The sequence below is a fragment of the Malaclemys terrapin genome, chromosome 5, assembly GCF_027887155.1.
Source record: "Malaclemys terrapin pileata isolate rMalTer1 chromosome 5, rMalTer1.hap1, whole genome shotgun sequence".
Classification (NCBI taxonomy): Eukaryota; Metazoa; Chordata; order Testudines; family Emydidae; genus Malaclemys; species Malaclemys terrapin.
Genome location: NC_071509.1, coordinates 79712511 through 79718510, shown reverse-complemented (window position 1 = coordinate 79718510; position 6000 = coordinate 79712511). Strand labels below are relative to the sequence as shown.

At 39.6% G+C, this 6000-nt stretch overlaps 1 protein-coding gene across 2 annotated transcripts in view; it reads left to right on the top strand.

Annotated features, from left to right (window-relative positions):
- Positions 1-460: 460 nt before the first annotated feature.
- Positions 461-6000, top strand: part of TMEM144 (transmembrane protein 144) — a 31558-nt gene continuing 26018 nt past the window's right edge. For both annotated transcript variants that reach the window (XM_054030758.1, XM_054030757.1), the window contains exon 1: positions 461-730. The gene's annotated coding sequence lies outside the window, so the exon portion shown is untranslated. The remainder of the gene's footprint in view (positions 731-6000) is intronic.

Sequence of the window (6000 nt, the reverse complement as noted above, 5' to 3'; positions counted from 1 at the left end):
TAATACACAGGCACAAGGGGGGGGTGAGTAAAGGTTGCACAGGCAACCTTCATTCTGGCATTTCCTAAATTCTGAGCAATTGACTGCAACCTCAATAATGTTCTTTTGAGTGTGATAGGTGTGTATGTGCATATATATTGCCACTGAAAAAACGTAATTAAGATCTAGTTATAGCTGCAGCTGCTGCAGGCACATATCAGTGGTGTGAGTGCCTATTTCTTTTCAAATCATTTGACGGTTTGGTTTTTTTTTTTTTTTTTAAGAAAGCTTTAAGTATTAGAAATCCAAAAAACATGGAGTTAAATTAAGCCTGCACTTCTCAAACACTGCACCCAAACTGCCTTAGCTACTGCAGCCCTTGCTCCTCCTCCTCCTCCTGCTCCTGTCAGGGCCCTGGACTCGTGATCAGACCCAAGCACATGACATGAAGTAGCTGCTGATACAGCGGAGCCACAAAAGGGAAGAAGGTGGGGTAGAGGTCAGAATCAGAAGGCTATTCTGCTTTATTTGCAGTTTGGGAGTTATCTCTTCTCCTCCACTCTCAACACATATATAGTATGACAAGTTCCCTTCAGTATCAAATGTGCCCAAAAGATAATAAATGAATGAAAGAGAAGGACGGGTGGGTGGGAGCCTTGATCACATGAGGAGGAACGGGAACTGGAGCTAGGCACCGGCAGTTTCTGCAGAGCAAGTCAGTGCAGGAAGTCGGAACTGCAAAGAAACAATTGTAAGTAAAGTCACTAATGACAACCCATTTGTGTGCCTAGGATTTTGTAATGTGAGCAAAGAGATACACTAATAAAAGTAGAATAGTAAGGGGGGAAACATTTATAAAGCGCAAAGTAAAGGAGATGTTAATTTCAAAAATAAAATGAGCAGAGAGAAATGAAACTAAATGCAGCAGTTGGATTGATAGAGTAAATAGGTAAACCCCTATTATCACTTCATTAAAATCAAAGTAAGCTCCTGCCATTTAAATTAAACAATTTTAAATAATTTCAATACTTTTTAATGATATAACCATGTAAAGTCAATGAATGAAGTGAATGAAAGCCCAAAGGAGAGGATGTACTGTACCTATAATGCTTCTGTGGGTATGTTAATACTTCTTTGAGTATGGTAATTTGCCTAGTTAATGCTTCTGGAGTGAGTGAGATGAAAGGGGTGAAATATCTGCTGATGTACATGAGCGAGGCTACACTGAAGTCTCAAGAGCTGAGCCCACTTCCAACAAGACACAGTTTCACCCTAGGTCCTCTGTACAAGAACGCTGACTGTGGAAACAAATCCATTAAAATTGTAATTATTAAATGGACTATCATCCATGCTGCTTTTGTTTGAAAGGGGGAAAGGATAACAAAGAGTTTGAGTTCTCTGTTAACACTTGAGTTACATTTTTGAAGAGCTGCACAATATTTGCAGATGAATATGTGAAAACTTAAATTACATGTGCTGTTGTTTCATTTGTGATTGTATTTGAGATTACTTATTTCTGGCCAGATTCTGCCATCTGTATTCTAGTTGGGAAGTCCTTTACTCTGAGTGTAGTTCTCTTGACATCATGGAATAAGGTACTACTCAGCATGAGTAAGGGAGGTAAAATCTGGCCCTTGGTGAATTGAACTGCCTATTTTTTCTATGAGAGAAAAAAGGAAAGTGAGGCATTGTCTTTTACTGGGCCAACTTACCTCGTCTCTCAAATATTTTGGGACCAAGATAGCTACAACAACACAGCAAACAACTATTTTTTCTATGTAATTTAAGTACAACTTTTTGACAACTTAGTTTGAACAATCATCTTTCAAAAACATTTAATTTAGAAAGGATAACATAAGAGACCTTTCCTTAGCAAGTAATCAAATCTCAGACTCACATTTTAAGTTTCATTGTCATACCTCTTTGATGTGAAAGGATTCTATGATAATCACAGTGAAAATACCCTCTTCAATGAAGAGATTACAGAGGGAATGAACTGTCAATATGGCATGTGGTCTCTACAAATACCTGTTTTATTAACAAAGCTCCATACCTCAGAGCAAGCCACAATTTCTCTGAAGTCTTAACCGCATCCTTCATCCATCTTGAGATGAAAGTTCTTTGAGGTAGAATCCTTATCTTCATACTTGTCTACAAAAAGCATAGCCAAGTGCTATATAAAGGATAATCATACCCTGTCCTTTTCTTTATACCTGGCCTGCGAATTAACTCAACTGTGGGCTATTTTCTGAGGAAATATAATGAAAATATAGGGCCCGATTTTCAGCTTGTATAAATCAGCAAAACTCCACTGACATCAATGGACCTGTGCTAATTTATACCAGCTGAGGATCTTGCCAATGCTGTCAGATCATCAGCCTTGCTACTGGCAATACAAAGCAGGCTTAAAGCAGGTTCAACTGGACATCCCAGATTGCCCCTTCTTCTAAAGAGTAAAAGAAGACTGCTACAGAGACTGTAGCAACTGTCTGCACTGCAGTGCTGCTGTTGTCCCAACATCTGGAATAACGAAGGTGGTTTATATCCATTTTTGCAATCCTTCTCCTGAGCTTTTCCAAGCAGACAGAGACTAGACCCAGGAGCTGGTATATAATATATAAATAAAAAACATACATGGTTAACCTAAATGCTATGGGATGTTAGCTGAAGGGCAAGAGGCATTTTTTTTTACGTAGTTAAAAATAGAATCAGAAATTGGATCTGAACTGAAAGCACCCTTGAATGTTTGGGTGTTTGAAAACTGAATTTACAGCTTGTATCCATATTTCTGTAGAACTAGTATTCTTTATGTATTTCTTCCTCTGATTTTTTTTTTTTTCAAATATCTCTGCAGGTGCTCATGAATAGCTCTGGGCGTCCAACTCATAACTTAGAAATCAATATAATCATAAACAAAGGGCTGCCTGTAAATATATCCCTGTCAGCTCACACCTGCCTCAACCAAGAGAGAAAAGATGAGCTTTGCAGTGTGTTTAGGAGGTTAACGCACCTGAGCTACAGCCGACTAAAGGGAGGGAGCAAATCAACCAAGGATCCAATATCAACTTCAAGTTGTGTTCCTGTTTTCTAAATGGAGGTCACATTCCTGCTGTGAGAAATGCCAATATGAGTTTTGCCAACTCTTCTGGCTGCTGCCCCCAGCCTAGCAACAGTATGTTTGTCCTTGTCTTGATTGAGCCACAGCCAGCTAGTTCTCATTTAAACGCTGGTTGGATCAGATGTGAGGGAGACATAGTAAGATCCTGATTTTGGAATTAGAGCCTCTTGCCAGGTGAATTTGGTTCCTGGATGCACGTATTGTGAAGTTGCTCGTGTGAGTTAGGTTGATAGCTCAGGATTTATTAGAAAAAAGATCATTGCAACAAATATTTTGTAAGAAAGAAAGTACATAAAATTACGTTGAATTTGTATATATCAAAATTGGAGTCTCCTTACTTTGAGTGTTCCTCAGTAGCTGTCAATCTCCTGCCTTCAAACTATTTATATTATATCAACAGTAGATAGCCTTGACACTTCAGTCCTTAGGGGTGACCTACATAGGAAAAAAATTAGCTTGTGGCCTCTTTTCACTTTTTTCTGATGTACACAGAGAGACTGAAAAGTTCTTTTCCTTCTTGTACATAATTCATTTTCTACTTTGTGCTCCCCTAGCCTCTTAGAATTAGCAGAAATGACCAGTCTTGTCTTTTTTGTTCCTGTAATTGTTGTTGGAAGACTCTTTGGATGACTATTGGAAACTTTTTCAAACCTTAACTGAAGTAAGGGTGTTCAATCTTAAAATGAGCTGGTCTCTTAAGTGCTTTAGGCAAATGGATTTTAAGGAAAACAGGGAGTTTTAAACAGTCTGAATAAAAATAACTTCCCCTTGCAGTTAATCAGAGGTTTCACTTTCTTTTGTACTTGTGGTGTAGTGCAAATACTTCTCAAGTCATACATAGTCTTCCAGGGCACACAATATAACAATTTTAAATGTCAGAAACAAGCAGAACTCTCTCTTGTTTCCCACACACACATTTTTCCTCGGGCATAATAAAAGCAACATTTCAGGGCTCCTTTATACACCATAGTGAAGTTCAAAAGAGCATATACTGTTTTCCCCCTTTGAAGGGCAGCTTAAAGCACTGTCATGTTTTATGAGAGTAAAGGCTACAGAATTGCATACTGTGTTTGCAGAAATGTAATAAAAGCAGGAAAATCAATACTATGTCAATGTTCTTAACAATGTGAAGATTTTCTTGTGCAAAACCCAGGTATGGTCCCCTACTTGACTTGCACGCATATGCAGATTAGTACAATGGCTTAGTGAGTAAACAAACATGCTGGACTTTTCATTTTTATCTTTCGTTATCTACTCCACATCCATCCCTGTGGTGTTTGAGTGCTGTATAGAGTTAATACTCCAGCATGGTGTTTCTCAAACTGAGAAGTGAGTCTTTCAAGCAGTTCCAGCATTAGTTATTACACTGCTCTACAGCCAAAATGCTTCTGAAATAAATGTAGTCAAACTTTGCTAATTCTGGGTCACTGAGAACGAAAATGATGCTTAAAATTGTTGGTTGGCTCTAGTTTTCAAGATATGCTATTGGGTCAGTATATACGACCCTTGACTTGGGAATGGCGGAGGATAAGTGAGTTATAAAGGGAAGGGATCTCAATTTAAACCAGAAATGACTAAAATACATCTTTGACTGGATCTATGAATAAATCTATGACTGGGTTTGGACAGTACTTGCTTTTTAGGCAAAACAATGAATGATGCCATCTGAAGCTGGTATTGCATCATACATGATATGAATTGCATCATGTTATTCCTAGAAGTCATGGATGATGCAATGATAACAAAGCTTACATCACTCTGCTGAACAAATTGCCCTATATCAGCTCTAGAAATCATACAGTGTCGTGCTCTCTTATTTGTCAGTGTTTGATTTTGCAAAGGGACACATTTCTGTTTAGCCAAAGTGAGCAGAGATGCCTCGTACTTGTGTGAACAGTGCAGATAACTTCTGCTATGTTTGTGGTGAAGTGACTTTTGCATCACAAAAGTGCAGTCTAACCACTATGGTTAAGAAAGCCTATCCCCTTTATTTTGGCTGCAAAATTGGAGATCAAGACAAGAGGTGGGCCCCACACATATGCTGCAACACTTGTGCAACAAATCTTCGCCAGTGGTTGAACAGGAAAAGGAGATCTATGCCTTTTGCAGTGCCAATGATTTGGAGAGAGCCAACAGATCATACCAGGAATTGTTACTTCTGCATGGTGCCTCCAGTTGGGAAAGGTGTGTCAAAGAAGAAAAAGTGGACTGTGCATTCTCCAAACATTCCATCAGCTATACGCCCAGTACCCCACGGAGAAGGACTACCGGTTCCTGATGCACCAGTATCATTCTCACTTGAGTCAGATGAGGAAGAGGATGAAACTTCTGGTCCTGAACCATCAATGTCACAGGACCCACATTTTCTCCCATCCTCCTCCTCTGAACCACACCTCATAACACAAGGTGAACTGAATGACCTTGTCAGGGATTTGGAACTACCCAAGAGTAAGGCAGAGCTGTTGGGCTCCAGACTACAGCAGTGGAATCTCCTGGCAGGTGATGTTAGGCTTTCCATGTTCCATGACCGTCAAAAGGATCTTGTCCCATTCTTCTTCATGGAAGGTGATCTTGTAGCTTGCAACAACATCGATGGTGTGATGGCAGCCCTCAACATCGTTCACGATCCAGGTGAGTGGAGACTGTTCATTGATTCATCGAAGACGAGTCTTAAAGCTGTTTTACTGCATAATGGCAATGTTTTGCCATCAATTCGAGTTGGTCATGCAGTCCATATGAAGGAAACCTATGACAACATGAAACAACTTTTGAGGTGCATAAACTATGGCCAACATCAGTGGCAGCTTTGTGGCCATTTGAAGGTTGTTGCTCTCTTGCTTGGTCTGCAGACTGGATACACAAAGTACTGCTGTTTTCTCTGCGAATGGGATAGTCGTGTAAGA